The sequence below is a fragment of the Xenopus laevis genome, chromosome 2S, assembly GCF_017654675.1.
Source record: "Xenopus laevis strain J_2021 chromosome 2S, Xenopus_laevis_v10.1, whole genome shotgun sequence".
NCBI classification, from domain to species: Eukaryota; Metazoa; Chordata; class Amphibia; order Anura; family Pipidae; genus Xenopus; species Xenopus laevis.
The window spans coordinates 73,044,180-73,052,422 of record NC_054374.1 but is presented as its reverse complement, the minus strand read 5'-3'; positions in this window follow the sequence as shown (position 1 = coordinate 73,052,422).

The window sequence follows — 8,243 nt, the reverse complement described above, 5'->3', positions numbered from 1 at the left end:
AAGTGCTGTTCCTGATGCCACTGCAAAATTGTATAACTTGAAATGAAATTGTACAAATACTTTATATCAAGCTAAGCCCCTCCTGCTCAACAATTAGGAGATATTTGGAGCAATAACTAAAGACTGAGAGAACATTTAGAGCCTTAAAATGATTAGTCTGTTATACTTCCCCGTTAATGTAATTCGAACGAGGTAACTCATTGGAGGCTTGGAATATATTCCTTGTGGAAGCTCACTCACCACATTTCACTTAAGACTTTTAGCACTTACATCTTATCTGGCACAAACATTACTTAGTTTTCTGTGGATATGGATAGACCACCTAACTTCAGGTCATCAAGTGGTTGAGATTGTTTTAGAAACTTGAATGCACTGGAAAAAAAGAACATTTAGGAACTTGATCATTAGTTAGGCAGGTATTTAAAATTATATGTGGGGCATGGCACAGAGTCTAATGCCAATGAAGAATTAAAGGCTCACCTATTCATGTGCCCCAAGAATTGTTGGTGCCACAAGGCCTTTTTACTGTTCTGAAAAATGGAGGTAGGCTGCTTGAAATAATGTTGGTTTTATCCAATGATTAATTGATTCCTGTGTGCCTTCATAGCTCAGAGAAGATGTTGATCAGAGCTACAAATGAACTTGGGTGCAAAGGTTGACATCACTGGTTGAATTTGGTAACTGGCAGGGGGAGAGAGAAAGAGTTGTGCAAAGTGCCTTGATCCTTTTTAGCTACAGGGGCTTGAATTTGCATATAAATGGTCTTCAGAGCTGCAGGATGGAAGCAGTCACTAAAAAGAGTACCAGTTCACTAGTCAAAAAGACCAGCTCTTAATGATGCATCCCACAAACATATCTGCTTCAGTCTGGTTTGCATTTTATTGTTAGGACTTTTAAAATTACCTGCAATGGAGTGTAACTTTAAGAAGAGCTGTAGGTTTAGCACACCACTGTTGGTTGTCAAAGCAATATTGCCAGAACCAAAATGTCACTGGGAAATGTCCTTTCCCTAAAAACACTATGATCACAATTTTCTTTGCACCTTATTTTGTGGTAATCACCAGCAAAAGAAATCCAGGGGCCCTGGACAAATGTCGATTCATTGCCATCAAGTGAGTGCGTGCCTTATACTGGTTTTGGGATATTTGCATTTTTTTTTTGTGATAAGAGTAGGATTACAATTTTCATGATTGTCTACATTTCAAGTCACTGTGAAAATGAAAGCTATGTAAGGTAGGCAACAATCGCCAAGGAAGAACATCCGCATGCTACTGCCTATACACTGCTAAAGTAAACTAACAAAAATGCACCTGCATGGCTATTTGCAGACTGTGGGTTTATTAACATTGAACCACTGGTGTTGTAATGTGTTAAGAGTTCTTCATGAGAAACTCATGTAGGGAGGTTATTTATTAAAGTCCAAATCTTAAGTGTAAAAAATAAAATTTTTCGGCATTTATTATATCCCTGAGGATGGAAAAAGTCAGAATCTGAAAATCCGGCAACTCTTCCAAGGTTGTATATAAGTCAATGGGAGAAGTCCCGAATATATCCTGATCTGCACTGGGTTTCATGCAAAAATACAACGATTTGGTGGTATTCGGGTGGAAAATCCGAAAAATTCATACAATTTGATTTTTCGGCCGATTTTTTTTTTTTTTTAGTTTTTTCCCTAACTGGAATTTTTCTGGAAAATGTATTGATAAATAATGGGAAATAACCCGTGCTGATTTGGTCGGTGTATATTTCAGAAAATAATGGGATAAATTAGGATTTTGATAAATAACCACGCAAGACGCTGCCTTTAAACTTTAGCAGTAAAAGAGTGTGATCAGGAGTTAACGCTGTAACTAGTTTGAGTGTTAACACATTTCTGTGGTGGTTGCCAGCTATGGAGTTGATACATTATAGAATTGTTAGATGAAATCCTTGTTGATAAAAACTGAAGTGCCAAACGCCCAAAGCTTGGGGCAGACTGTAAATGTTTCCCTAAAATAATGGGTATTATGGTATATGAATTTGTCTGCTATACAAACTGTGACTTTCTGTTACAGTCTGTAATAACAGTTTTTGCCTAGAGTACTAAAGGATGTCTGCCCTGCTCTGTTGTTTCTTCTACTGTGGCAATAACCACCACCTATATTTGGTAGCCAGACTTCTCATATCTGCTTTTGTTTTAATGTTTTTTTTACATTCTTATGTTTGTAATATATGTTAATATTTATTTCAGTAAATGATTTTAATCTGGATGAATGTGTTACCAAAACAGCATGTGGCCAAGTGCTATACTAAAATAACATTCAAAATATCCTCCATCCAAATTTTTTTGTTTAACTCTAGATTTAAATGTTGGTGCTTTTAAGACCAACCTTAAGATAACTTAAGCATGGCTGTTCATTCAACAGCAGACATCTTTGATGTTCATTTAATACATTAGTGGTAACACTACATCTAAAGGCCTGATAATGAAATAAAAATGGTTTCATGTACGGTAGTGCTGAGTATCCATGGCACGTGGCTGTATTGCTTTTCAGTCAGGATCTACTCTTTAAAGCGAGGTGTTGATTTAGGTGCGTAGTTGGTTAGATGAATTCTGATTCTGGACGTATAGGAGAATTTTGATTTTTACTCTATAAAACTGTTGTCTAGTGTTGCCTTTGATGTGATATGATGAATTCCAGCAAATTACAAAAGCAGAAGGAAACCGTGTGCAACAGAGCTGACTGCGTATGCTTTTTTGCTTTCAGATAATGTGCTTTTCAAATGTATTTTGCCATGCATTTCTCGTGTGTTTAGCAACCGCATTTAGTATTATGCAGGGTTAGAGAAGCAGCTAGCGACTTAACCACTGCTTTTTACAGGTGAGGTAAAATGGCTGCACTCTGGTTCTGTAAGCACAAGCAGGCATTGATTATCACTGTAAAAAGATTAAGGTTATTATTGGAAAAAATGCTGCATATGTGTCCTATCATAGACTATATATTGTTATATAGTCTATTGTTTCAGCAACCACATTTAGTGGGTTTCCCCAGTGCCTAAATATGTATCCACCACCAGCCACACATGCCCAGCTTGGGGACCACAATGCCTTTCAGTCATTGTTGCAGCTTTATGAAACTGCAATACAAGTGAAAAAATATACTCATGGCAGCCTTTAACATGTCTTCAAAAATGTTAGAAGAATCCATTCTATATTCCCATATTTGTACCAGTTTATTTTATATATAAAAATGCTCTTATTATTGAATATGAATCAACAATAATTAATCAACAAAAAAAAAACAGCAGTCTCATCTTAATAAATTGCACTGTTTTGTTGATGAATAGTGTAGTTAATATGGAATGGCACCTGCCAGTATGTAGCAATGCAAATATGCAAGAAAATAAAACATTTAGTGCACACCATAAATGACCTGCATTGAATATATTCTATAAAGACCATAAAGCCTACCTGTGGTGTATATTTTCAATTCAATCAAAGTGTTTACTACAGGATAGGGTAAAAATATATCATTTGTCTCCATATTCTGTAAGAATCTAAAACCTTTTAATAAACATTGAGTTGCTTTGGTCACAAATAACACAAATACTTGGGAAAAGTTGTAAGTAGTTGTATGTTGTATATGGGTGCAGCCTTGTCTCAAGCATGGAGTGAGTTTTGCTTAAGAAAAAATATGGCGCCACATCTTTAAACTCAGCTTTAAAGATACTTGTTAAAATGAATTCCCTGTGTTATCTTAAAATAAGAGAGAATTGTTCACATTATTTCTGTAAATTATCAGTTTAAGACTTGGATTGTTGTCATTGTTTTGCCATTGTAACAGAGTGGTCACAGTATACACACTAAGGACAATGACACACACACACACACACACACAATACTTGTAGCAGCTACAAAATAGACAATACTGATAATTGGCGCAGGTAAGACACTACATATGTTTTCGCAGAGACAATTCTCAGTATTGTCCATAGTAGGGTAATTTCTGACATTTTGTAACCATGACAGTAGCTGGCTACAAGTAGCACCATGTGTCATAGCCCTAAGGGGCATTGCAGGTCTAAAACCCTGGTGAAGAACCAGATCCCCTTAATTGTCAATTATGTCTTTCACATCAATATTTGATGAAGAATGCATTGTGCACTTTTTTATTTTGCTGTAATTAGAAAAGTCACATCCCAACACAATTCCTAATCCTCAATTACTCACAATTAATAAATAGGGATGCATCGAATCCTCCTTTTTGGGATTCGGCCGAATCTCTGAATCCTTTCGTGAATGATTCAGCCAAATATCGAATTGAATCCGAATCCTAATTTGCATATGCAAATTAGAGGAGGGAAAGAAAATTTTACTTGTTTAGTGGCAAAAAGTCACGTGATTTCCCTCCCTGCCCCTAATTTACATATGCAACTTAGTATTCAGTTTGGCAGGTACAAGGATTCAGCAGAATCCAAATCCTGCTGAAAAAGGCCGAATCCTGGTTGAATCCCGAACTGAATCCTCAATTTGGTGCATCCCTATTAATAACAATTGTTTAGAAATTTTGTCAGAGATCACCAGTTGGGTCACCTTGAGATCTTCAATAAATGTCATGCTTAAAGGGATACTGTCATGGGAAAAAAAAATTTTTTCAAAATGAATCAGTTAATAGTGCTGCTCCAGCATAATTCTGCACTGAAATCCATTTCTCAAAAGAGCAAACAGATTTCTTTTTATATTCAATTTTGAAATCTGACATGGGGCTAGACATATTGTCAATTTCCCAGCTGCCCCAAGTCATGTGACTTGTGCTCTGATAAACTTCAATCACTCTTTACTGCTGTACTGCAAGTTGGAGTGATAACACCCCCTCCCTTTTTCCCCCCAGCAGCCAAACAAAAGAACAATGGGAAGGTAACCAGATAACAGCTCCCTAACACAAGATAACAGCTGCCTGGTAGATCTAAGAACAACACTCAATAGTAAAAACCCATGTCCCACTGAGACACATTCAGTTACATTGAAAAGGAAAAACAGCAGCCTGCCAGAAAGCATTTCTCTCCTAAAGTGCAGGCACAAGTCACATGACCAGGGGCAGCTGGGAAATTGACAAAATGTCTAGCCCCATGTCAGATTTCAAAATTGAATATAAAAAAATCTGATTGCTCTTTTGAGAAATGGATTTCAGTGTAGAATTATGCTGGAGCAGCACTATTAACTGATTCATTTTGAAAAAAATAATTTTTCCCATGACAGTATCCCTTTAAGCTCAATGATTAATAAATAGCATAAAAGTTGACCATGCCTTTAAGTTCATACTTTACTTATACTTTTTTAGCATTGTCTTTATTGTAAGAGTGATTCTTGGTTGTTATGTTTATTGGTGGACCCCAAGTCAATGCTGTTTGGAATTTTTTTTTTGTTTGCATTGCCCCCTCTTTATAATAACAGTTTGCTGCAAGCCCCATGTTATTTGCACCATAGCGCCTTGCAAGTAGGCATTGTGCTCTCTAGGAGAGAGAGATACTTTCCATGGCATTTGTTGAAGATTGTTGTGAAAGGTTATAGCAATTTGCGTGGGTTTAGGTTTCCCTCAGCCAAAATGACTCAGTCTCTTTAAATCCCTAACTGCTCCCTCCCTAGTTTGTGTGGGAGCCTGGGGTGTTTAACACCCTGGAAAAGCCACTTGAAAACAAGCATTGGTTCACATGTTTCACTCTGAGTGTGATATGACAGCAAAAAGGTATCTCTGGTATTCTTTCTGTATGTAAAGTCGGATTATACATTTAGAGTTTCACTGGAACATATAGATGAGACTTTATCTACTCATCAAAGCAACTATTGTGATGGCTTCCACTTACATGGAACATAAAACCAGGCATAAATAGGGTGTTTGGTGTAGACTGATATTTCCTTATTGTACGTTACATTTTCTGTTACAGTAAGTGCAAAATGTTGAATCCATTCATGCCGCATAATACAAGTTGCATCATCATTGTATTGTATTGAGGTTTCAATTTACTTTATGTACACAACCAAGCCTAACACTTCTGTTTTCCATTATACTTCGTAGATTTCTACCTGTGATACTGTTTGTTGAAACTATTGTTGCACATCTGTCTGCTACCTAGTCAAGTGAACTGCCAGCTGCTTCGGTTTCCAGGAACTCTTGACAGCCTTCAGATAGTCCTGGGAGTTATAGTTCCATAACACCTGAAGGTTTACAGGTTCCAGATACATACAGTACACTAGACCTTTCTTTCTCTTGCCAGGAGAGACTGAGAGACTTTTCTGTACTTGGGATCCAACTAATCTATGATTTGGTTTGGGTTTTAAACCCCCATCACTTTTTTTTTTGTTTCAAATTTGTCTTAACTTTGAGTGCCTGATAAAATAAAACCCAACTCTTAATATAAAATAATTTTTAAAGCACAGATAACTGAACATGACTTGATATTATTATTATTATTATTATGCAATTTTTTGGGACATGGTCACATTAAATATGCAAATTTGGTTTTGGATTCGGTTCAGCATTTCTGTTTGTCTAAAACACAAAAGTTTGTTTGTTTGTTTGTTTGTTTTATTTGGTGCCTCTTTACTTGTAAGGGCTCTTACAGACAAGCGTTTTTAGCTGCGTTCCGGTTTCATGCGTTCAGCCGCAGGGGAGCACAGCAGTAGATGCACTGAATTCTTTTCAATGGGGCTTTACTCACACAGACGCATGTAAGCGCCAAACGCAGGTTGGGATGGAGCATGTTGCATTTTTCCTGCGTTCGGCGCTTACATGCGTCTGTATGATAACATGCCCATTGAAAAGAATTGATTGCGTCTACTCATGCGCTCCCCTGCGGCTGAACGCATGAAACCGGAACGCAGGGGATCGCAGCTAAAAACTCTGGTCTGTAAGAGCCCTAACAGTTCCCTCCAGCTGCTTTTTAGCTTTTACATTGAATTGCTAGGGTATTTTGTAATGCCACATGTGCTACAGGCACCTCGTTTCCCAGAGATAGCTACAGTTGTTGAGGGTTGTATTGACTGCTGCAATTTTTCATGTGGTGGCAGCAACCGTCAAAACACCCCATGCGCCATTATCTTAAAACTATGGTCTGATACAACAGTTATGGAAGGATTAGGAATTAATGGGTAAATTATAGGCGCAAACTTTGCTCCTAAACTAGTGGCGCGTCACAACCAATCAGATTTATTATTTTCAAAATGCAGTTAATCCAGAGGGTACTAGAACTGGAGCACATTTTTTTTCAACAGAAAAGAATACATAGGAGACAGATATTTATGTATCTTTCCACTTTTATATTATTGCCAGTGGGAATTAGGATCTTGTGGGGCAAGCAAGGAAAATGACACCCACTTCTTAATTATACAATAAGGTGCTTAGACAATTTGTGTTCATAGGAGATAGCTAACAGGCCACACAGAACAGTGTAAGGCAGAATGTTGCTTCCTCTCTCATCTCTTGTCATGGTTGCTGGCTTCCACTGGATGATAAAATCATCAATTGCTATGTGTACAGATTAATCCATATCTGCCTATCTTTTATTTATGTATGCCTGTGAGCTGCTCTATGGCTTTCCTTTCTCCTTTGACATCAATCGAGAATCACCTTCTAGGTTAGGCTATGGGCAATATTCATGTGTGAATTCAATATGGCAATTTCTATTCAGAAAATCCCATAATGACATGTTTTCTGTGTACACAATAAATCAAGCACATATGTTACTGTTAAAGGAAAAATGCATACTATTTGTAAGGATATAGAAATCACGTGACTCCAAGCCAGTTAGAAGTGCAGTAGCCTATTTGTTGGGCAACTTACATTTGTCATGAATACAATAGACTGGTATTTCTGATTATAGTTCAGCAATAGCTGGAATCTCAAGGACTGGCCACCTATGTTGGTGGTATTGTTTGTATTGATGCTTATTATATTAAATGAGAGTAGTATAGCTGCTCACAGAGTAAATTCTGACAAATATACTGAAAAATATACCCACTTGTGCAGTTTAAAAAAAAAAAAAAATTAGAAAGCCTTTGTGTCCATAAAATATATACAACCCTAAGGGCTCTTACAAAGGGGTGTTTTTAGACACACACACAAGGGTGCATGAGTTAATACAGACCATGTTTTTTAGGTACAAGAACAATAGAAATTAATGGGCTTTTGTCAACTCATGCATTACTGTGCAGTGACATCTATAACAGCCCACAGCGCGTGTGTAAGAGCTTTAATGTAATACAT